The 24,866-nt window shown below is 49.4% G+C and overlaps 2 pseudogenes; both read right to left on the bottom strand.

The window, feature by feature from the left end:
- Positions 1-2,284: 2,284 nt before the first annotated feature.
- On the bottom strand, positions 2,285-14,615 carry LOC149326946 (retinaldehyde-binding protein 1-like; annotated as a pseudogene).
- A 5,275-nt stretch (positions 14,616-19,890) lies between these two features.
- Positions 19,891-21,622, bottom strand: LOC149326945 (uncharacterized; annotated as a pseudogene).
- Between the last annotated feature and the right edge of the window lie 3,244 nt (positions 21,623-24,866).

The raw sequence follows: 24,866 nt of genomic DNA, 5'->3' as shown, positions 1-24,866 counted from the left end.
CTACATTCCGCAGAATATCCCGCACATAACATCGAAAGGAGAAAAGCAAGAGGGGAAGGCCTGCAGAAGAAATGGGACGAGCAACCTAACACCCTTTACGTGGACGCAGCAGGACCAAAGAGTAGAGTGATGACTATTGTGGTCTCAACGCCTTCAGGGTCGATGATGAACTGCGCCTCGATGAAAACATCCAACCCCACTCACGTAGAAGAGGCAGGCATTGATTAACTGTAGCATTTAACCCCAACGCCGTTGTGCTCACTGATTCCCAGAACACCTGTCGCAACTCCAATGATGGATTGATTCACAGGTCAGGGCTGTCAGTGCTGCTTGAGCATCCACCCAGGCAAGCCTCAGTCGTCTGGTTTCCCGGTCACCTGGAACTACCAGGAGGAAACGAAGCCGCTCACAGGCATGCCCGAGCTCTTCTATACCGGGCGTCTCTCCCTGATGACCATGAAGGGTGCTGCGACATATTAGCTTTAGCAGTGTATGCTGGAAATCTCACGCCATAAAGAACTGCCAGGAAGGAAAGAGCATAAAACACCACATAAATCCCTCAATAAATTAGAAGACAACACCCTAAGAAGACTACAAACCAACACATACCCAAAGCCAGCTAAGTTGCACCAATGGTACCATACACTATACTCTCCGCAGTGCCCACAGAGTGGAGAGGTAGCTAACCTCTACCACATGGTGTGGGTATGCCAATTTAATCACATACTTGACCCCATTCCAAATCCCTCAGAGGAGCAGTGGGAGGCTATTCTGCTCAGCGATGGTCCTGACCCTCAGCACTGGCTGGCGGGGAGGGCCAGCGCAGCAGCAACAGCCAGTGCACTACGGGACTAGACGGCCCACCCACGTGTTCTACGAATATTCTGTAAATGAAGATGATTTCAATAAATCAATCAATCAATTAATCCGTGTGCGCCTACTTTGGTTTTCCTCCTCTGCATGCCCTCTTTAGTTATTTGGCAAGATGTGCTCAATCGCTTCTGGACCTGGTGTAGGAAAGCCTGCTACACGTGCACGTGGTTGTTCTTTGTTTGAAATGTGTGCTTTTGTCAAGGAGCGCCTTTCTCTGTAGGCGTTCTGAAGCAGCATACGGACGAAATGTCGGCTTGAAAGAATTATAATGTAAGAAGTGGAATGGCGGAAGGTCTTTTTTTTTTTCGGTGAACGGTACGCGCACCAAACAAATCTCGGCTCAGTCGCCAAACGCCAGCCCTGCATTCTTTTACGTCATTCATGCTTGAATCGAGCTCGTAAAAGTGTGTGCAATGCATCGTTTGATTGCGACAAACAGTGCAAGTCGCCAAAAGAGGTAGCGTATTACATTATATCAGCGTTAACATGCGTAACTAGGCTTGTCTGCATGCACGCCTCTCAAGATTGAGTGTAGAGTCTTGCAGAAAGGAGTAAAAAAAGGAGTGCGCTCCTTAGTGCACTCCCTGTTATAAAGAGTGCGTATGAGGACAGCTCACACGAATTTTATACCCGTGTAGGTGTATTCGTGTTTAGGGTGTCATGCTCCTCGTTCTTTGAAGAAAACATTTTCCGCTGCACAGCAGTAACAGTAAGGTGAATACACATTTCGAATGCCTGTTACAACGCACGCTCATTTTGAGCGGAAGTGGCGGTAATAGTTAGGCAAATGATTTTATTACCAAGTGTATGAGTTTAGAGACTTCTTTGGGCTCTATAGTTCAAAAAGTCCGCACTCTTTAGCAGCGTCGGTCGGGATAGACCGGGACGAGTAAGCTTTTGATAGTCATTACAAACGCTGCTTTGCATCCAGGTGCAGGTTCTCTCAAGGCTTTCACTGTGTTGCTCACTATGTTCGCCTCTATGACCATATATAATTACCTCCGAATCTTAGACACGGAACACTAGCAACTCAGAATAATTTTTGGTTGCGCGCTGTTTGCCTGATTCATAAGAATTTTTTGTTAAAACGTTGATTAAGCATAAAATGAAAACATTTAAGATTAAAGTAAAGGGGCTGTTCTTTTAATTAAGCATGCAGTATTTAAACACAGCGGCAACCACAACCACAGCCATTCAACGACAAGATGCGCTGGGACAGTACAGTTATGCTGTAGCAGTGCTGCATCCAAAATTAAGGACAAAGGCCAGCCCTGAAATCCGGAGCTATGCAGAAGGAAAAAATGGCATTGCGCAAACACGGAACCTTGTCAGCAGTGTAAATACAGCTCGCACGATTTAGTAAATTACGCTTTGTTCTTTTTTAAACTAAAGGAAAGGCTATAGTTTTTATTCATAGTTGCCGAAAAGTGAGCTCCTTTTCGATTTCGGCATCGGTGGCGAAGTCTCCATTGTCAGTCCTGACATATCCGTAGCTGTTGTTTTCACTGTACTCGTCGTCGTTGGCCTCCACGTCGTTGGCTGGTCGCTCCAGAAGCCCTCACAGTCGACGGGTGGAGCGTGGCCTCCGTATTCTTCTGGAAGTATCTTTGCCGGAATCTCCTTGTGCATATCCTCGTACGTTTTCCCCAAGAGGCGAAACTGCGATCACGACGGCGAAACAGAACGGCCGGACAAACAATTTGAAAAGCCTCAACTGCAACAGGTTCCTTGGAACAAAATTTGTTATTTTTCTTTTATCGATACTTCAGGACCTGGCTAGCTTGTCAGCATGCGTTGGACACAGAACTGTGTGTCCTAAAGGGTCTACCATCATGCAGGATCTAACAGAGGACGTTCGCTTCTCCCACAGCTCTGTATAAGAACTAATTGAAACGCCCTATGCAAGTACACTCCCGCGCCCTTCTTCGTTAAGCCATGAATCAACTGATATGGCTCGTGTTCTAAGTTGAACAGCTATGCGCGATGTAGGTATGTCATGAAGCTGGTGACCTACCGACACCCCGTGACGGACTCTAAAAACGACTCGTAAGGGTCACTACTACTCACTTTATTCCACTGGTATCTTAATACATGTCAATGACTAATTGTTGTGCTAGCACAAAATGAGTTTGTCCAACTTATACACAGCGGCAGGTTACACAGAAATTAGTCCAATATTTTGGTATTTAGTAATTAGAACTAACACTAAACATTCACCATTAGTTATGCTCAGTTTTTTTTTCGGCACCGTGGCTGCGAACGAAGCAAGGCAGCAACGCCGTAGAGCAACGGACCGCGGAATACAAAAAACAAAGAAGGGTGTTTGTCCAGTCGATGCATCGCAGCGGGCTCCACCTCACCTCACGGCTCTAAAAAACGGCAATGAATGTATAAACGAGAACATTTAGACACTAGTTCATTCAGGAAACAAATGCCATGAAGCAGTAAACTAAGAACTTCCGCACACAGTTTGTCATTGCAGAATTATACTTGTGAACTACACAAAACCACAGCCTTTTTTTTTCTTTTGTCCCTCTCCAGGTTATCACCCGTACGCCGAGCTTCTGTACAGTCAGATAGCGTGCACCTGCAGTACCAGCATTAGCAGAAAAGGAAGGCCAAAAGCGAAGGAAAAGGGCCTCTTCACTCCGCAAGAAGACGCGGGCGCTTGCTGCGATGTCTTCTCTAGCACGATAGGAATTGCTAGAAGTCAGACGTTGAAAAGAACAAATTGACGAGGCGCCAATACACAGAAGCTACACACATCAAGAGCTTCTTCCGATAAAAATTGTTTCCGGCCTAAACTTCCAATGTTCTAGAGGCGTAGTTTCTGAAGGAAGTTTTTTTTTTTTGCATCACGACTTGGCTCATTGCGTAGCAGGCTGGGTGCGCGGGTACTTCGATGCTTGTTCCAAACGCTCGCCTCAGATTAAGGTAGTTTCTCCGCCTAAGTTTATTTCCGCGCATTTCCTGGGGCAGTAAGGAGGTTGGGTACGTCAGCCGAAACTACCGTTACAGTTGTATTACTGGGGTATTGAGTCAAGAGACGCAACAGAAGAGCTTTGTGTGGTGGCAGGACCACATCACACGCTCCCCATTCATAACGCAGGAGGAGCAAAAACTACAGGCGCATTCCAATTGTTGCAGCTGAGCCTGATGTTGCTTCAGTTCCTCAACACCCTAAAGCCTCTCAGCGCCGCAAACTACAGATTAATATATCCGCTGATCGCGATGCTCTGCAGGATGTTATTCGAAAGTATGCGAAGTTTTTATTTGAGAAAGCGTTGCCAGTTTCAGGCAGTGATGCATCGCCTTGCTTCATCCTTCGGGCAAACTCTAACGGGATTGAGGACTCCGGCATGCGTAGTGGTGCAGAGCATGTAGAGGGCCAAGTCTGCTGCAAGCCGAGTGACGGATTTCAGATCGAATAAATCTAGTCGGCTGTTTTTCAGGACAAAGCTCGTGTACAATACCGCATGAATAATCAGAAGATAAATTGAAATTTATTGCTCTTTGATTCATCGAAACCTGGGTTTGTTTAATTTTTTTTTCATAATGAATATCAGTTGAGAAGAGAAGCTTAAGCATGTTTCGCATAACATGATTATGAGCAGCTCACCCTCGCCACCAGCTTTGTCTCGAGGAAAGGCCGGACGAGTGTGAAAAACACGTCGAAGCCTACGCTCTGCATCACGTGGTGCATGACCTTCAGCCGCATTGGCAAGCAGTCCGGGAAGAAAGCAAAGCACGGCTGGTTGTGCAAGGTTTGACACTACACAGTTATGGTTCGGGAAGGCATTGAAACGTTAAACAATATGGCGGATGCCTAACCAAGAGCGCAGACGGTCACGTCAGTACGGCAAAGACTCTAAGTGCCTTCGGCAGAATTCAGCGAAAATTTGTGGCATTCACAAAGAACTAAAATATTCCGTGTCAGCTGCTCGCGAGTTATTCCGGTTATGGAGACCTGCATTGGTTTATTACCGACAGGTTGAGCGCTGCAATTGTGTTCAAAACGGTGTTCAGGATTGGATGTAAATCAAAACCTACCCAATTTCAAGAGGTTCTTACAAGAAAAAAACGGATTGTTATTTAAACCTTAAAATGGCGCTGATAAAAAAGTCGATACAAGAGTCAAGCATAAAAAAAACGCGCCAGCATCAGAATTCTAAAGTTTTCGGATGAGAAATAAATTACTTTTGTTAATAACTGAAGCTGTCGAAAACGATAACGCAACAAAGATAGCGCTTTCTTTTTTGACAAAATGTTACTTCCAGTTGCCATTGCCGTAAGCTAATGAAAAACCAAAAACTGCGATACAGTTGTATGGTTAACTTCTCCTACCATCTATTAAGATTTGCATCCGACCGAGGGAGCGATTATGATCTGAATAGAAGCAATGAAATTCTTAGAGGGGTTCGGCTGCTACGATATGTGTTAGGTGTCAATAAAAAGCATGCCTGCGAGTGCGCGCGTACTGCTAGCATTGAATTGAGGTCCTGTTCCGGAAGCGTTCCTGCTGGAAACATCACTCTCTGTGAATATTTTAGAATGAGCACTGGGTTACAGAATCTATAGAAAGGAATTGTATGCGTTAAAAGGAATGCGATATGTTGCTTGTGCTCTAGGGCTAACATGAAATTAGCCCTATAATATGCAAATTATTGTTCAGAAATGCAACACTATTGTCACGTTTTAGTGACGGCAGTCCAGCGGTCAGGAAGACACTAGAAATACTTGCAAACGAAGCTCTTTATTAGGGCTGACTTGCGCCCACGAAAGAACGGAATCACTTGGTGGCGGCGTAAGCAACAAGCGTGCTCGTCAATCGTCGATCTACGAATGACCGCCGCTCGCGGCATTGCTCAATTTAAAGCCGGCAAAGAAACTTCCAGATAGCAGGACAAGATCATCTACAGTAATCTGGAAACACCTAGATGCAGCCTTTCATGGCTGCGATCAGTCGAGATTAGACTGGTCGCTTCTCGCGTCACGAACAAAAGTGATAACAACCCTTTCCTGCAGCCTTGAGCGTGAAAAAACAAACACTACAATGATACGTGGCATTACCCCCCCCTTCCAAAGAAGCATCGTCTCGATGCTTTAAAATGAAAATAAACACGGAGAATGAAACTTCGAGTCCTTTAGCGTTCATAATATGGCTTCAGGCGTACGACATGTACGACTTCCGGGCGTGGGCGGCGTCGCTGAGATGCTGTCGTGCCGTCGGGGATGACTTCATAGTCGAGGTCACCGATGCGACGGAGAACCCTGTACGGGCCAAAGTAGCGTCGCAGCAACTTTTCGCTCAATCCACGGCGGCGAACTGGCGTCCATATCCAAACCCGATCACCTGGCTTGTAATGCGTGTCTCGTCGGCGCAGATTGTAGCGTCGGGCGTCGGTGAGCTGCTGGTCTTGAATGCGAAGCCGCGCAAGTCTTCGGGCTTCCTCGGCGCGATGAAGGTAGGCGGCGACGTCGAGGTTGTCTTCGTCGGAAACGTGCGGGAGCATTGCGTCGAGTGTTGTCGTGGGCTTCCTGCCGTATACCAGCTGGAATGGGGTAAACCTGGTTGTCTCCTGGACGGCAGTATTATAAGCGAAGATCACCTAGGGCAGAATGGAGTCCCACGTCTTGTGTTCGGCGTCGATGTACATGGAGAGCATGTCTGCGATGATCTTGTTCAGACGCTCTGTGAGTCCGTTGGTTTGTGGATGATAGGCAGTGGACCTCCGATGGCTTGTCTGGCTGTAGTTTAAAATGGCTTGCGTCAGCTCCGCTGTAAACGCCGTTCCTCTGTCTGTGATGAGCACTTCCGGGGTGCCGTGTCGCAGGAGAATTTGTTCGACAAAAAAGTTCTTCTTCAGGAGGACATTATTGTGAAGGACGAAGGACGACAGTTGCCGCTTGAAACCTCGGGGAGGCGATGCGGTCTTGCCTTTATGATAATCAACTAGGCTTTGCAAGTCAGGATCCGAGTGCTGCTGCTGCGCGAAACTGCTGGCGCTTACCGGTCCTAAGAAAGCGTCGTCGTCTTCCTCTTCGGGTGCTGCGTCGACAGGAGCTCGTGACAAGCAGTCTGCATCGGAATGCTTGCAGCCAGATTTGTAGACTACAGTTATGTCGAATTCTTGAAGACGCAGGCTCCAACGAGGAAGGCGGCCGGAGGGATCTTTCAAATTGGCCAGCCAGCACAGAGCATGGTGATCGCTCACAACCTTGAATGGTCGTCCGTATAGGTAGGAGCGAACTTTGGACGTGGCCCAAATAATGGCGAGACATTCTTTCTCTGTCGTCGAATAGTTGGCTTCGGCTCTCGACAGTGAACGGCTAGCGTACGCGATAACTTTCTTCTGTCTGCCATTTTTCTGAACGAGGACCGCTCCTAAGCCCACCCCGCTTGCATCGGTATGAACTTCGGTTTCGGCGTTTTCATAAAGTGCCCGAGCACAGGAGGGGACTGTAAGCGGCGCTTCAGCTCGTGTAAAGCTTCCTCTTGTGGCCTTTCCCATTTAAAAGGCATGGCAGCCTTGGTAAGTTGAGTCAAAGGTTCAGCGATACGCGAAAAGTTCTTGATGAATCGTCGGTAATAAGCGCACAATCCAAGGAATCTGCGTATAGCCTTCTCGTCATTAGGCTGTGGAAACTCTGCAATCGCAGCTGTCTTCTGAGGGTCTGGGCGAACTCCATCCTTGCTTACCACGTGACCAAGGAACAGCAGCTCCTCGTAGGCGAAGTGGCCCTTCTCTGGTTTCGGTGTCAGACCTGAAGACTTGATCGTTTCCAGCACTATCCGAAGCCTTCTGAGGTGGTCTTGAGAGCTTGAGGAGAAGACAACAACGTCATCTAAGTAGACTAGGCAAATCTGCCACTTCAAGCCTGCGAGCACCGTATCCATTACTCGCTGGAACGTCGCTGGGGCAGAGCAGAGGCCGAATGGCATCACCTTGAACTCGAAGAGTCCGTCTCGCGTGATGAACGCAGTCTTCTCGCGATCTCTTTCGTCGACTTCAATTTGCCAGTAGCCGTTCTTCAGGTCCATCGATGAGAAGTACTTAGCGTTGCACAGCCGGTCCAGTCTATCGTCGATGCGGGGGAGGCGGTAGACATCCTTCTTCGTAATATTGTTCAGGCGGCGGTAATCGACGCAAAAGCGAAGGGTGCCGTCTTTCTTTTTCACTAGGACGACCGGTGCTGCCCAGGGGCTCCTCGATGGCTGTATGACGTCGTCACGAAGCATTTTCTCAACTTGCTTGCGGATAGGTTGGCGTTCTAGCGGCGATACGCGGTAGGGGCTCTGTCGTAGTGGTCGCGCGTGTTCGTCTGTGACAATGCGGTGCTTGGCAAGCCGGGTTCGTCGCACATTCGATGCTGTTGAGAAGCAATCGGTGTACCTTTGAAGAAGACTGCGTATTTGGTCTTGTCTGCTCCGGGGTAATGCCGGGTTGATGTCGAACGTGGGTTGATGGCCTTGGTCAGATTGTTCTGCGGGTTGGTCGGGTAGAGCAAATACGTCTCTGATGTCTGCCAGCTCGTCGAGGAAAGCGATCGTGGTACCTTTGTTTAGATGCCGGTATTCTTCCGTGAAGTTGGTTAGCAATACCTGGGCTTGGCCATTTCGGATTTCGGCGACTCCCCTCGCGACGCCCAATCATCGATCCAGGAGTAACTGGGTGTTCCCCTCGATAACGCCTTCGGCATTTTCGATGTCTCCAGTACCTATGCCGACGAGAACACTTGATCGGGGCGGCACGCTCAGTATATCGTCAAGGACGTTTAAGGCAACGCGATGAGTAGCTGTCGTCGGTGCAGATATGGCTTTGTCCGTGGATAGCTTGATCGACTTGGATCGAAGGTCGATGATCGCTCGATGTTCGTTCAGGAAGTCCATTCCCAAAATCACGTCTCGCGAGCATTGCTGTAGGATCAGGAAGGCTGTCGCATAGGTTCTCCCGTTTACAGTAACTCTCGCGGTGCAGCGTCCTGACGGCGTAATCAGGTTGCCACCTGCGGTGCGGATCAGCGGGCTATCCCAAGCAGTTGTTACCTTCATGAGTCGGCCAGCGAGTGGGCCGCTCATGACAGAGTAGTCAGCTCCCGTGTCTACCAAGGCAGTAACCGCGTGACCGTCGACCGTAACTTCAAGGTCACTTGTTCGCGTTCTCGTATTGTACGTTGTCTTCGGTGTCCGATCTCGGCTTCGTCGAGTAGTGAGGCTGCGGTGGGCGTACTGCGACGTTACTTCACTGGGCAGCGGTAAAACCTTCAAGTCTGGCCCCGTCGTCGTCGTCGTTGTCGGTGTCGTCGTCGTCGGTGTCGTCGTCGTCGGTGTTGTCGTCGTCCGTGTTGTCGTCGTCCGTGTTGTCGTCGTAGTTGAGGCATGGTCTTGAGTACTCGTCGATGGAGGATCTTTGTCATTGCTCTTAGAAGCAACCTCACCTCCAGAGGCTGCTTTATTTAGTCTAACCTTCGGGGGCTGGGGGAGCGTCCACGCACGGCGTAACCTCGGCTAGGAGATACAAAGCGCGGGGACGATGGCGACGGGGAACGTGATAGGCGGCTCGGCGATGAGTATTCTTCCCGACGTAAAAACTCCTCGATTTCGGCTGGTCGCTGGCCGGGTCGGAGTCGTGGAGCGTCGTAAGAGAACCCTCGGATGCCCAGTCTTCCGTATGGGCAGTGCCAGAGGACGTGACTGGCTTCGCCACAGTGGAAGCATAGTGGGCGGCGCTGGTCGGGAGTTCTCCACTCGTCGCATTTCCTCGGCTGCGCGCGTCGCTCGTAGGACGGGCGGGTTGGGGCGAGTGGGCGGCGGTCCAACGCAGCTGGCTGAGGGTGATAGGGGCTTGTGTCCCGTCGTCGAGGTGCAGGACGGCGCACAGCTGCGGCGTAAGTCATGGCTGGGGGCTGCAGAGGCTGCGTAGGTGTCGGCGTCACACCCAAGGCCTGTTGAGCCTCGTCCCGGATGACGTCAGTGAGCGATGAAAGTTGCTGCTGCGTTCCCGTTGGCAGCAATCGTCGGAGCTCCTCTCGCACAACTTCACGTATAACCTCCCGCAGGTTATCGTTGTTAGCGGTATCCATGCAGCTTGCTGACAAAAAGCGCTGCTGGCAGTCATACTGGCGGGCTCGGGCGTCAAGAGTTTTCTCCATTGTGGATGCCTCTTGTACGAATTCCGCGACGGTTTTCGGTGGGTTGCGAACGAGGCCTGCAAATAGTTGCTCTTTAACTCCTCGCATAAGCAACTTCACCTTCTCTTCTTCCTTCATGCTCGCGTCGGCACGCCGGAAGAGACGCTTCATTTCCTCAGTGTACACAGCAACGGTCTCGTTTGGGTGTTGTATGCGAGACTGTAGCAGCTGCTGGGCTCTCTCCTTTCGCACGACGTTCGTGAAGGTCTTTAGAAGCTGCTCCTTGAAGGTTTCCCAGTTCGTGAGGTTAGCTTCCTCATTCTCAAACCAGACTTTTGCTGGTCCCTCCAAGGCGAAGAAGATGTACCTAAGTTTTGTGGCATCGTCCCAGTTGTTGAAGATAGCCACACGGTCGAACTGCTCAAGCCATTCTTCGGGGTCGGCGCCAGGAGAAGCATCGAAGGTTGGTGGCACCCGGGGCTGGTGAAGAATGATTGGAGTCGTCGTCTGGGGCAAGCTCATGGTAGACGTTGCGGCTGGCTTCCGCTTCCGGGTAGGGTCCGGCAGATTCCCAAACTCTGGTGCGTCCCCTTGCAGGCGTCGGCTAGCGCGGTGGTCTGGACTCAGGTCCTGTGGTTGATGACTCAGAGGGCTGGCGTCACGGCTTGTAGGGGGAGTCCGGAACATGAAAAGCTACCCAGCACCTCCACCAGATGTCACGTTGTAGTGACGGCAGTCCAGCGGTGAGGAAGACACCAACCAGTCTTGGAAACGAAGCTGTTTATTTTGGCTGACTTGCGCCCTCAAAAGAACTGAATCACTCGGCGGCGGCGTAAGCAACAAGCGTGCTCGTCAATCGTCGAGCTACGAATGCCCGCCGCTCGCGGCATCGCTCAATTTAAAGCCGGCAAAGAAACTTCCAGATAGCAGGACAAGATCATCTACAGTAATCTGGAAAAACCTAGATGCAGCCTTTCATGGCTGCGATCAATCGAGATTAGACTGGTCGCTTCTCGCGTCACGAACAAAAGTGATAACAACCCTTTCCTGCAGCCTTGAGCGTGAACGAACAAACACTACAATGATACGTGGCACTATATTCCTCTCTCTGTGGTGCACGTAGGCTTCCTTTTGCCTGTAGATAGTTTTTAACGACGCTTTTTGAAATAGACTCGTTTTGATCATAAAAAACACAGTCATTCAATGAGAAAATTGCAGCGCTCGCTAAAGCAATCTAAGGTGGAATCTACTAGGTTTCTCGCGATTTTGACCAGTAATGCTTTGCTTCCCTCACTGTTCCAGGAATTGTTGCTTCGGGTTTTTTCCTTGCCGCTGTTCGTTTCACTACCGATGCTCAAACTTGTGATTTCGCCTATATCAGAATGCCAGTTAGTACACCTTTCCAAGTTGGAAGCGACTGTATTGGTTGCGAAATATAGCTCCTAGTCGACAAGACTAGGAGCTATAGTAGCATGTGGTTTGTGGATGTTTAACATCCCAAAACGACTCAGGCTATGAGAGACGCCATAGAGAAGGGCTCCGGAAATTTCAAACATCCGAGGTTCATTAACGCGCTCTGATATCGCAGAGTACACGGGCCTCGAGAATTTCGCCTCGATCAAAATTTAACCGCCCCGCTCAGGATCGAACCCGAGTTTTTTGAGTCAGTAGCCGAGCGCCGTAACCACGGAGTCGCCGCGGCGGGTCTATAGTGGAATAAACTTTCTCTGTGTGGCGAAAAAAAATAGCTACTACAAAAAGAGAACTAGAAAAAAACATTGATCAACAAATAGAATAGCAAAGATTCGCGGCCATAGAGTGCAGTCAATATCTAGGTGTAGCACGCGATATCGTAAATCACTGCTGCGTCGCCAGCGTAACCTTTCCATCGTATGAAGCGCTTTCACCAGATCGTGGATTGCCGGCCGGGACGCACGGAAGGATTTCTTTTCCTTTCATTACTTTGCGTATATCTACCTATAATAATGAGGTAAACGATGTCAAAGTAATTTTTGAGACAATCAAAAAGGGTGGGTGCTCTCTTCGGTTGTTTCTATCTACTAAAAGTTGAATTCGTCACGGGATCTCGACGCCTCTACTTACCTGTAAATATTCGAAGCCCCGCATGATCATGTCCACATTAATGGCGAGCACTTTGTCGAGTGTGTAGCCTCCGTAATCAAACAGGATAACCATGCCCAACGTTTGAGTCGTTGGATCCTTAGCCAAGTGTTCCATGCACAGCATGATGGCCCAGTGAACATCGACGTATGAAGATTCAACGAGATTCCAAGAACCTGAGAAAAGGAAGAAAATGCAACTGTTTCGAATGGAGTCTGCGCGTCAATTCTCAGTTGTCAAATATTTCTTGTGTATTCTGATATTTTTACTCTATCACAAGGATTTTCTTTAAATTCTTCGTGATTTCAGGATTCATTATGCGCTTGAGGCAGACCTGGACCCACTGCTCGAGTACATGACCCAGCTCATAAAGGTTTATTTGAAAAATAACTACGAATTGGAGGTCGCGAAAGAAGAGTCGACCGCTCTCTGGACGCGACGCCAGCATAAGCTTCTCGTGCACAGTTGCGGTGACTCTGACTGAAGTGGCAGTCTTTCGCCTCAGGTGTCTGAATATTTCCGTGTGGCACCTGCATGGGTCAACGGCCTGTTTTTCGGCCGTATGAAATAATTACTTCCTTCACCGGCTCGAGAAATATCACAAAACTCTCTTTAGTAGGCATGGAGCATACGCTTTAGACGAGAACAATTTCTCTATGAATGCTACATCAAGCACTGAGCGTAATAACTAAAACAGCTGGAATCCTAAACACATCCCTGTTTTTAACGAGACACCAGAAACGGCATGCAAAAAAGATTCATCTTTTAGCACCGTTGTCTTCAGAGTGGCTGCCGCAACTCAGGTGACGCGTAGAGCTAAAGACTCGTGTGCTCTTGGATTTACAATTAAATTGCATATTAGATAGCACTGTTGCGGAAGACCTTCTCTCCAGGTGCGCCCGCGGACCTGTGTACGTATACATCCACGTCATGCGGGGAATGTACTTTGGCTGCACATGTGACAAGATAGGCGTAACTTGTCTAGAACTTTTTGTTTACTCCATAATTTCTTTTACTGTTGCGTACAAACGCTAGCGCACTTGAAGATCGCAGTATCAGACGACAAAATCTCCCTTTTTGTTTTGTTTCCGAGATTTTGGCATTATAATAGCTGGCCACTGGGTTGCCAACGCTTTCACTAGGTGGAAACCACGAAGCCGTCTACCTATTTAAAAATGATCTGGATATATGCTCGAACAATTATCTGCAATATGATGGCAGGTTGCTTCGGAAACATTACCCACCGGGTTTGAACAGGAAGATACGGCGTCCATGGACGTCCTTTTCTTGCAGAACCATCATGAGTTTGCGCGTGGCCTGAGTCACTTTGGAGGGCTGAACCTCCAGAAAGTACGCACCGCTGGTGTTCCGGATCTTGCAGTAGATTTTATCGGAGCGTAGGGCTGCTTCAACGTTGTATTTCCACACACGTAGAAAGCGCAGAAGAAATAGCGCATCCTTCCGGGAGTTGAGATACTCCTCCTCTGCGATAGGCATCGGGTGAAAATTTTTCAGGGGTATCCCCACAACAACTTCCGCTCTTGTACCCTACCTCTACGATCTGTATTTTTTTCTGAACGATTCCTCGCCTGGGAGCTCCATGTTGATTTCTGACCGCTTTTACAGACACGGAGTGCGTACAGACCAATGTGATGACCAGAAAGTTATTAGCATTCACGTTTAGCAGCGGCGAGAAGGTTCTGAAACTGCACGCGTTTAGCAACTTCAAAAAAAAAAAAAAGTCGCCAGTTGGACATGAGTAACATGTGGCCAGATGTCACAATAGGTAAACACTCCTTAGCCTGACGGTCTTAGACGGTTAGTGCTACAAAATGTAGCGCCTTTCTAAGAAAGGTCTTTATAATAATGGACGCGGCAATGTTGCGCAACTTAGAAGAGGTGAATGAACGTGTTGAGCTGTACTTACTTCAGTCTTCTCTCGGTGGACCGAGGTTGATTAATTCACGACTTAAAATCTAGGCCGGAACATAAACCTCATATGAGCCACAGAAACAATGCGAGCTTGACTGCTGTTGGCAGCAAATAACCGGTGAAGTGGCCAAGCTTCCCTCCAGAAGTTCTAGTGACAGCTTAGGTTGCTTGTGTGAGATAATGTTTAAAAACGAAAATGAAATGCAAGATTACCCACCCTTCGCTGTGCTTCCTCTAGCACTTTGTAAAGCCGCATGTAAAACAGCGTCACTCGTTCACTCATTTTTAGGGAGTCGAATTTCCACCTCACCTCATAAAAGCTGCAATAGTTTAGCGAGGGATTCCTTTCTCCGCGCTGGAGTATCTCCAAGCTGATCTTCGGCGACCTGTTGGAGCCTCACAGGGAGGGCATCCTCGGACGTATCGAAGACGTCGTCCGTTGACTTCTTCATGTACACACCAGCCATCTCGGATACCAGTGCCAACGAAAGTAGCACAGTCTACTTCGAGGGCACCGCACAGCCGAAGCGTCTCGCAACACTGCAAAGGATGCAGACACTCTCAGCGGAGAAAGTGTCTGCGCGGTGTTGCGACCCGGGTAGCATGGCTGAAGACCGGTGATTGAACGAGGAGGATGGGAGACTGGGTTAAGAGGAAGGCAACGAAAACTTTACACACTTATTTACATTATTTACAAAGGGTGACTGAGAATGACTCTCAGTGGAAGGCAACTTCTTCGGCAACCGGAGTCGACAGGAGTTAGCAGGCTACTCTCGGCCACACTGACCGCAGAGTTAAATGGGGTTCGGAATCCCCAGATCCCTGGCTGGGGAATAAAGTTCGAAGAGCACTTTCCAATCGGATGGACCAAAGTGGACGCTGGTGTTTCCACCCACGGCAGGGGCGGTGCGGGCTGTTCCGCTCTCTCGTAGCTCGGTCGATGGGAAGGGGGAGATGCTGACTAATCCAACACGGCTGGTACGGCATCTCCCGCAGTCTACCAGCAGGTGAACGAACCTGCTTCCCCGCCGGATGTCCAGAACACGAGAACTTTGTACAGGACACAGCCGTCTTCAATTAACAGCCAGCGTGACTGTGCGTGGCACCCCTCCGTCCTTCGACGACACTCGGCCTGACTGGCGCCGCCACGTCGCCTCCGCTTCCGCTGTGGTTGCTCCTGTCAAAGGCCCCTGCGCATCTCCGGCCTATGCCGCCACTGCCGTGGTCACCTCCGCTCAAAGTCCGCTGCACTAATCCACTTAAGCTAGGAGGGGGGGGGGGGGGGGGGGGGGCATCACAAGCACCACTCTGCACCGCCGCCATCGCGAGGTTGTCGACCTTGTCTACTGTTCACGGTTGCTGCTTGATCGGGCCCACGTGGCCAGAAGTACATTTACAACAGCACGTCCGCCGCCAGGTAGAGGCCTCGAAAGCGGTTACAGCTCCTCGATGTCCACTGAAGAGGCCGCATCAGCTAGGCAGGTCCTCTGTTTCCTGGCTGATCCAAGGGTCGGTGTCTGCAGGCGAAGGGTCTCAGGTAGAGCAGTAGTGGCCAAATCTGCACAATGCCGCCACCCCGTCAAGACAAGAGAACCACCCTTCTCCCGAGTTGTGCCAGGCAAAACAATGAACAAGGCCTCAAGGTGTGCTGCTCGATTAACTCCCCTTTTGGCTCACCCCCTCAGGCGGTCTGATTGGGTGAGCTGCGGAAGTGACCTATGCGGGCGATTAAATGCCATCGCATTTTTCAATTTTGAATCACGTTTTGTGCTGGAAGAAATTACAGCTGCCTTTGCTATCCATAGATGAACACCCCCGATAGATCAGCTGAGAGGATAGTAGAGATAATATTCATGTATTTTCAAGCGCTAATCTATGCATATCAAACAACATAACCTACACACATTGCAACTATACAGAAAACGCTCAAATGCTGTCATTGAAAAAAAAAACTCCTTTAGGCAGAGAATCAACAAGCGTCTTTTGAGCCACATCATTCCAGCAAGAAATAAAAGCTCAAAACATCGTTTGCGATTTTCTACCGGAGTAAAAAAAAACAGTAAATACAAGACGCATGTATTCCTGGAATACCGCTTCTTCAGCCGCGCCCGGCGTGGTCGGGTGGCCGGCGCAGTCGGGCGGCCGGTCTACCCGCTGTCTCCCAAAAGCTGCGGGACTGATTAGTTCCGTCTCTTTGCGACTGGCATGCAAAGCCCGGGCAGCGCTGAAAAAGATTTAAACGGGAGGAGCGCTTCTCCCTCTACCGGTTCCCTGCATGTCTCGTCTTCATCTGACCCGCGCGCGCTCGGAGGTGCCCTTTTGTCTGGTAGCCGCGCGCTCCCTTCTTTAGCAAGCAGCAGGCGTCACATGTCTCATGACAATCCTTGCCGTGGTCAAAAAATGGAGCAACTGGCTTGCGCCCTGTATGGGCCCGCTTAGTCGATCTTTTCTTCACGCGACTCCTGTGAGCTCTTGAGTGCCGCGGTGGCAACTGCAAGAAGTTACGCGTGGTCCTCAATTGCAAATGCCTGACCTGTACTTTTTGCTTTGCGACACCACATAATTTGGTCTTTGTGGCACGGCGCCGCCTTTCGGAAGCTGCCCCAGCGGATCTGTTGCGCGCGCCTTCTGTTATTGCGGTGCCGTCACGTGTCGTCGCGTGCGGAATTTTCCTCGCATAGCAAAACTACCTGAGCCCTGCTGTCAGTGCTAGGTAACAACCTCTCTGAAAACTCGGACGCCTCAAAGATTTTGTCTCAGCTCGGTTCTTTACTTTCTGGGCTCAACTGGGCCGCGATCTCGCTGTCTTTGGAACGCGACCCCTCGTGCACGGAGTGGTCGCCGTAGCTCAAGCCCCTCTGATTTAGCTCGTCTTCCGAGCGGTTTGAGAACAGGTAGGGGCACTGCTCCGGCAAGGTCGCTGACACCGCCGCCTTCAATGGGGACGCGCGAGACCGGTGGACAGACACTGTCCTCCTGGGCCACCTGCCGGATCCACGCGCTTTCCCCAGTGAAATCGTTCGGTAAACCGAGCGAAGGGTGCATTACATCCATTGTGGCGGCGGAGTCGCGCAGGGCGCGACACCGTCACCCATTCACGGTCATTTCACGCATGTACGGCTCAAGTAGGCGCATATTTTGCTCGTCGAGAGTAGTGAGCGAAAAAGCCAGCCTAGTCCTTCGACAGCCACTCGCGATATGCCCTGGCTCGTTACAGCGGAAACATACTGCCGGTCTCCTCGCCTCGAAGGCTTTAGCACGATCCTTCTCTTTTTTTCTTTGTCCGCGTCATTTATACCGACAGAATCTTTTTCGCGGCCCCTCTCATCTGCCACTTTCTCTACCCTCGGCGGGGCCGCTCCATTCTCGTTCCGCAGTGGGCGCTGCCTGAACTCCCTGTAGGGCTTTGTTACTGCCCGCAAGCTTTCCTTTCCTGTTTCGCGCCTGACCTGGAACTCTTCTGCGAGCTCGGCGGCGCTCTCTAAGCTTTTCTTTTCGGGCCTGTCTTGCACCCAGAGCCGCGTTTCCTCATTTAGACAGCTGTAAAACTGTCCTAAACCGATCTCTTCTACAACTTTGCCACGTTCCTCATAAGCCTCCGCGGCCTTGAGTCATTCGATCAGATTTGCCTTAAGAGAGTACGGGAAATCTGGGAATGACTCAGAAGGCCGCTTCCCCGTGGTTCTGAACCGTCGACGGAAGGCGTCGGCTGACAGGCGGTACCCTTTCAGCAAGGTGGGCTTCACTTTATCGTAATCATGCGCCTCCGGCTTTGTCAGCCGAGCAAGCACGTCGGCAGCCTCACATGGCAGAACCGTCAAGAGGTGTTGAGGCCAAGTGGTGCAAAGAAATTTTTGGTTTTCGCAAGTGCGCTCAAAGTTCACAATGAACAGCCCGATATCTTCGCCCATTTTGAAAGGCGACATGAGGTCTTTCATTTTGGGCGGCTTCGATGACTGACTGCTTACAACAGAGGTCCTGCCTGCTTTTGCTGCTTCTGCCTGAGCTTCAGCTAGCATCACCTCTAGTCGCTTCTTTTCTAGCTCCACCTCATCTTTCCTCTTTTGTTCCTCTAACTCCAATTTCTCTTTTCTTCTTTGTTCCTGCAATTCCTCTTTTCTTGTGATTTCCGCACAGTGCTCCACTGTATCCTCGTCCTCAAAACCTTGGTCCTCTATCGCACTGACAACCTGCAATATCTTCATAGTTTTCGCAAAATGAATCCCTTATTCCCCAGATAAGGAAATCAGGTCCATATTACGCAGCTTTCGCCAGTCCATGACTGCTCTTATGTGCTCGCTGATAATGTCATTGCTAGTCTCTCAAGGATGTTGGTGCAAAGCAAGGTTCAAATCCGAACAGACTACTACAATCAACGTACACTACCAGGAAGAGCAGCACAAATGCTAAGCCTGGCAATACTCAAGCACAGAAGGCAATGCACTCACCACAACCGAAGCCAGGACACCGCGCAGACGATCTCACCACTGCCAACCAGTTGTTGCGACCCGGGTAGCATGGCCGGACCGGTGATGGGACGAGGAGGATGGGAGACTGGGTTGAGAGGAAGGCAACGAAAACTTTATACACTTATTTACATTATTTAAAAAGGGTGACTGAGAATGACTCTCAGTGGAAGCCAACTTCTTCGTCAACCGGAGTCGACAGGAGTTAGCAGGCTTCTCTCGGCTACACTCACAGCAGAGTTAAATAGGGTTCGGATTTCCCAGATCCCTGGCTGGGGAATAAAGTTCGAAGAGCACTTTCCAATCGGATGGACCGAAGTGGACGCTGGTGTTACCACCCACGGAAGGGGCGGTGCGGGCTGTTCCGCTCTCTCGTAGCTCGGTCGATGGGAAGGGGGAGATGCTGACTAATCCAAAACGGCTGGTAAGGAATATCCCGCAGTCTACCAGCAGATGAACGAACCTGCATCGCCGCCGGATGTCCAGAACACGAGACCTTTGTAGAGGACACAGCCGTCTTCAATTAACAGCCAGCGTGACTGTGCGTAGCACCCCTCCGTCCTTCGAGGACACTCGGCCTGACTGGCGCTGCCACGTCACCTACGCTTCCGCTGTGGTTGCCCCTGTCAAAGGCCCCTGCGCATCTCCGGCCTTCGCCGCCGCTGCCGTGGTCACCTCCGCTCAAAGTCCGCTGCACTAATCCACTTCAGCTAGGAGGGGGGGTGGGGGGGGGGGGGGGCATCACAAGCACCACACTGCACCGCCGCCGTCTGGAGGTTGTCGATCTTGTAGACTGTTCACGGTTGCTGCTTGATCGGGTCCACGTGGACAGAAGTACAATCACCACAGCGGCTCGGGGCACTCCGGATGGCCGAGAAAGAGCATAGCCTCCTTTATACTTTCTGTCGCTGTCAACGCGCCGCGCGAACTATACAGCGGCGCCGTCGGGTAAAGTTGCGCGGCGCTGCCGCTCCCGCCCCTGGGGCACCACTGACGTAGGTGTCGAGGCGCACAGGTGCGAATGCTGGCGCGAGGATGGGAGCGCTGTTATTCGCTCGCGGGATAACGGCTACTAAGCGTGAATCGTAGAAACTCGTTATATTTGCTCGTAAAGCTGACATTCTCTAAGCATAAAAAGTGATTACGTTAGTTATTAGTAACACCAACGCTATGACATGTTATGTGAGGCAGTTCCAAGATACGTGGGCATGGCTCGAAAAACTGCATGACTGCTCCGCTAGCGTAAATGGTTATGGAACAGTTACAATGCTAGTCTACGCTGCGCTAAAGCAAAATTTAAGAAGAAAGGCATCAACATTTATTTACACATTTCACAACAGCAGCTGTGCTACAAGAGCAGCTACTTTTACAGCTTCATGACTTTTCGTGAGAGTTGCTTCTTCCGAAACAGCGGCTTATACAAATCATTCTTGTCTGTTATCGAGGAGGCGTAGTTCACCAGCAGTGGTCTGATGAATCTACTTGTCACAAGTAGAGAAAAATGTTCTCGGTGACTGCTGTCACTGACAGGGCACGTCAGCAACCTTGATTTACAGATGGCTGAAACATCTGCATCGGTCACGTTTTTCAATGGATTTTCAAGTCGTTGGTGTTCATTTAAGCTTGTCTCCACAAACAGCCGCAGCGTGTCTAAGATATAGAGTAATTCGTCAGATGGGTAAAGCAGGCCACCACGGTCCTGTTCTCGCGTGAACGGCTCGAGTGGGTTCCAAGTGGGTGGCTTGGTTGTGAGTAAACAGCACTGCTCACATTACATTTGTTCACTTATCACAGGAGCGATGTAGCCGCCTACATAAAACGTGGCCGACAGCTTCAATGTAGGTAGAGTAGCAGGGACATGCAGCACGTCTAAGCATCCCAAGACTTCCAAAGCAGCCTCTGGAAGCTCATCGCTCCTCCCAAGTGCACATAGCCCTGCAGTCCTAAGTACAGTGCTGTGGTGACTCTCGTGATATAGCACGTTGCTGTATTCAGATGTCGCGGCAATTCCCGTCTTCAAGACTTTTTCTAGTCCTGAGAGTACGGACCGCACGTCAAGTTGGTCGTTGCATCCCAGTGACCGCCTCAGTGTTCCAAACAGCGCTTCAATTGGGTCACTGCTGAATTTCCGCGTTAGTACAAAACAGAACTTTTCCTCAGCTAACAGATAGCGAATGCAGCAAGCAGTCGAATAAGTTGTGAGCAGAGGGGCCTCGTACGTTTAGGCTGTGAAAAAGGCACGAGGATAAGTTGCATCTTTCTTCATTTGGTCGATATATAGCGGAAATGGAACTTCCAGCCATTCCAGCCTAGAATCATTTTTGTCGTCCAATTGCCTGACGTCAGGGAAATTTTGCTCAATATGTTGGTACTTGTTGCAGGGGTCGTGCAGTAGGAACCACCGATGGATGTTCTTCATAAACAGTATTGTTGGTTCCGCATAGGCAAATGATGTATGCAGCTCTGTCCTGCGTGCTCTTTCAAAACCTCCAGAGCAGATGTAACGCCTGGTGAAAAGAACTTCGAAAGCTCGTTTGGCGTTCATTTTTTTCAATATTGCTCGGAAAAACATGTTTACTGGTTAGACTCCTCACAGGTTTTACAATCCAATCTTTCTGCATCTCGTAGAGTTTCTTCAAGTGAGATGACGAAACCTCTCCTTTCTTTCCAAGGTCGCGTGCAAGGAACTGAGAGCGGATGTTTTAAGACGTGGCAAAATCAAAGTTTAAAAAAAGCAGCCGATTGGGATTACACGGATGCTGTATCCTGTACGTGGGGAATCCTCCGCAGAGGTCCTTCATGGCACTCACGTTTACTTTATGGTTGTCGCTCACAAGGGGCACGACCTTGAAACCTGCCTCTTCGACCTTAGTGAGAACATATCGCATCAATTTGGACAGCTGTGCGCCATTCAGTCCTTTCGTAAAAAAGTACGATGCTGGTATTCTGTATGGAGTAGACAGGCCGTTAATTACAAAACAAAGCAAGGAATTTGCCAGTACCGGCAGACTGTCAAGATCGGTGGCCACATCCATGTCCACATGGCCTACGAAGCTATCTTGCTGCTTGTTGTACTGTAACCTTGGCTTTATTCGCATCTCGTCGACGATGAGAGAACATACTCTAGACTGCTGAGATTCAAGCTTTTCAAGCTGTGATTTCAGCCGGGCTTGTACCAAGCGACTTAAACCGGTCTCTATGGAGGTACTTCCAATGAAGTTTTGTAGTGTGTTCCTGCTTGGAAGCTTCAACAACTTCTCCTTTCGGGCATGCTCATAGGCCTTTGTAGAAAGATGCCTAAGTACAATGCAGTGTCGCACTACATCTTCCGACCATGTTGGCATTTTTCTCTTGAAATTGACAACTTGGTTGAGCAGGAAAACTGCAGCAATTTTTTTTTTCTTCCGCTTGTTCCCGTATAAATGTTATATCCCCAAAATTACTGTCTTCTTTAGGCCTTTTCAGCTCCATTTTATATTTATCTAGCGTGGTGCAAAGCTTCTCTATTTGCTTTTTTAGGTCACCGTCCTTTCTCTTCCACTTTATTCTTTCCACTGCCAGCCAGTTGGAAGATCTGATGTCATCTTGCGTTGTTTTGTCGGCGCGGACGAGTTCCTGTTCTTGCTTTGTACAAATGGCTCTTGATTGGTGTTGCGTCACTTCAAAATAGTTGACACCTGTAGTTAGAGCGGCTTCAGAGACCTCACTGTCAGCATCAGAAGTCGGCATTTCCACGTTCGTGCTTTTGTCATGCTTCAGGAGTTTTTTCGCTGGCTCATCTTGGCTATGGTGGGCCTGAAAAGCTGCTCTTTTTCTTCCGCTTACACTGTGCCTCTCCTTCAATACTCGAAGTTTCAAGTACGACGGGTAGTCACTGAACACTGATGGTACAACTCACCTTTTCTGACGGCGCCTTTTGCCCTCTGCGAAGTCAGAGATTTTGAAATGTTGGCTGCATGCCCTTGAATTGTTGGAAGTGCAATTAGGTACCCTGTCATCTCTTCGAATTGCTTCCAGCCATTGCTCACGCTGCGCAGCTCGACGGGGATCTCATGAAAAGAAACGCCGGGCTCCCTTCTTTTTACTGTCCAACCGGCACAATGGTGCGCAGCAGTATGCCATTGGGATCCGTAAGGAGAACAATTTCGGTATCAGCGGTTGCATTCAATGATTCAGCGCGTCGTGCAAACAATTTTTTTTCTAACTTGAAAAACAAGGAAAACAAACATACGCGTTGTATCTTTCGGTTTTGCTCACTCCAAAGTAAGGGTCACGATAGGTAAAGCTTGTGTTTTTATGTTATCAAAGAATTGCACAATTATCCTACACACTGCAAAAAAAAAATACTTGCCTGGAGCACATGCAACATACCACACAGACAAGCTAACAAAGGAAGAAATTAGCACCGCAGACCAAAAATACACGCGCACATTTAATATTATTGCCTTAATGACGCGTAATAAACACAGTTTCTGGTGCTGTCGTTATTTTTCACAGGCCTCAATGCGGCTGATTAGGAGTTTTGCGGTTTCCGATGCAAGAGAGGGACACAACGATTGAGTTGACAACAATGGAAACTAATATAGGCTTTGTATCATTCGGTTTAGCTCTCTTTAAAGTAGCCATCATTCCAATAGGTAAAGCTTCTGTTTCTATTTTATCACAAAATTCCACAATTAGTGTGTGTTGTAAGGAAAAAAAACTGCGCAGGAGCACATCCAACGTACTACGCAGACGAGCTAGGCAGGGAAACAATTAGTATTGGCGGTAGTGGTTTTTTTTATTGAAAGTAATACAAAAAAGAGCATTTGCAGTCCAGAAAGCACGCGTGCACATCTCATATTACTGTTGTAGTATTGACGCGTGGTAAACGCAGTTTTTTGTGCCGTCGCTATATTTCACAAGCCTCAATGCAGCTCAACACTACGCAGCGATCGCCGGAGGGATAAATCAAAGCTGGCACTTATCACTTCGTGCAATGCTGTATTCCTGCGGCATCCGAAAACACAGAAAAGCGCAAGGAACACCTTGCACACTGCAAAAAAGCCCACGTAACATCGACAGAGCAACAGCACGTGACAGGTGGCTATCCGGGCTGCTGCGGGTGCCCCAACGTCGCTGTCGCCATCTCTCGGCAGCCAGCGGCGTAATTTCTCAGAGGAGGAGGAGCGCCGACGGCGGCCGCGGAACGCGGAGTTGCCAGGTCAGAGCTGTTTAGAAACCGGCTGCTGCGGCCGTCAAAGCAGGCGCGAACTTTGATAGCGATGTAGGTGCACCCGAGCGCGGATGAGATGCTTCTGGCTCCCTGAAAGATGGACGCCGCTTTAACCTAATTGTCCTGCCTGTACATCGGTGGGCCCACTCTCTCTGGCACGACGGTTAACAACGGGGATCAAGTAACGCGTTTCCTTGTGTCACGTCCCTTCGTCGTCATTAGAGAATTTTCTTTGAAACCAAAGACAGTCGCCAGAAAGTGCTGCAAAGGTATCATTTCAAAACGCTCTGTCCCCTCTGTGTCGTTTTTGTTAGCGCCTGAGTTTTTCATAATGATCTTAAAAACGCTGCCAGCAACTGTACTACTTCAATAATTTTATTAGGAAACAGGCGGAAGGGGAAGCTTTTTGCCAGGGCCACTCATTGATCATTTTTCGTTCATTTAGGCGTATGTACTGTCCTGCAAAAACACCAACTGCCTTTTGAAACTAGTAACAATAATATCAGTGCAATAATATTAGCTGACAGGTGGAGAGACAGATGTATGTCGTAACATCAAAATGCCACATTCGTTAGTGTGTCGTTAATATCGAAAATTTAAACTGCAGCTGCTTGCTTGTGCACGCCAAAAAGCTAACCTGCGTTTTGATTACGGCGAAGAGAAAAAGCGTAGGATATACTTAGATTTAGCCGGACAAAACACACAAATACTTTGGAGAAATGATTTTTCTTGATGAATATCGCATAAATCGCTCAGGCCAGCAACGACCGAGGCTTGACGGTGCGTCATCTTCGAAACATTCAGCGCTCTGTGCAGAGGAGGACAGCGACGGGGAATAACAGGAGTGACACTTGCGGCACTCATTTAATACCGTCGCCCCTCCTTTCCATCTCTTGTCCCATTTCACCCAGAACGCTGAACAATTCAGGTTTGTATTTCTGTTACAAGTCAAATCTCTTGTGTTTAATTTTTTTTTTCAATTCTTGTTTTTCACTCCAACTCCAGTCAGTTTTCGCCTATGGTTGACTCGTGAACCACCGCACTGTAATTATTCTGCTGTCTTCTCGCAAACGTGTCCAACGTCTCGACAGCCGGCGGCATGTGACTGCATGCTCGCTGTTCTCAGC

This window comes from Amblyomma mixtum, chromosome 10, assembly GCF_055824585.1.
Source record: "Amblyomma mixtum isolate Tamu chromosome 10, ASM5582458v1, whole genome shotgun sequence".
NCBI classification, from domain to species: domain Eukaryota; kingdom Metazoa; phylum Arthropoda; class Arachnida; order Ixodida; family Ixodidae; genus Amblyomma; species Amblyomma mixtum.
Note: the sequence above shows the minus strand (reverse complement) of the source record. Positions and strands in the feature narration are given on the sequence as shown.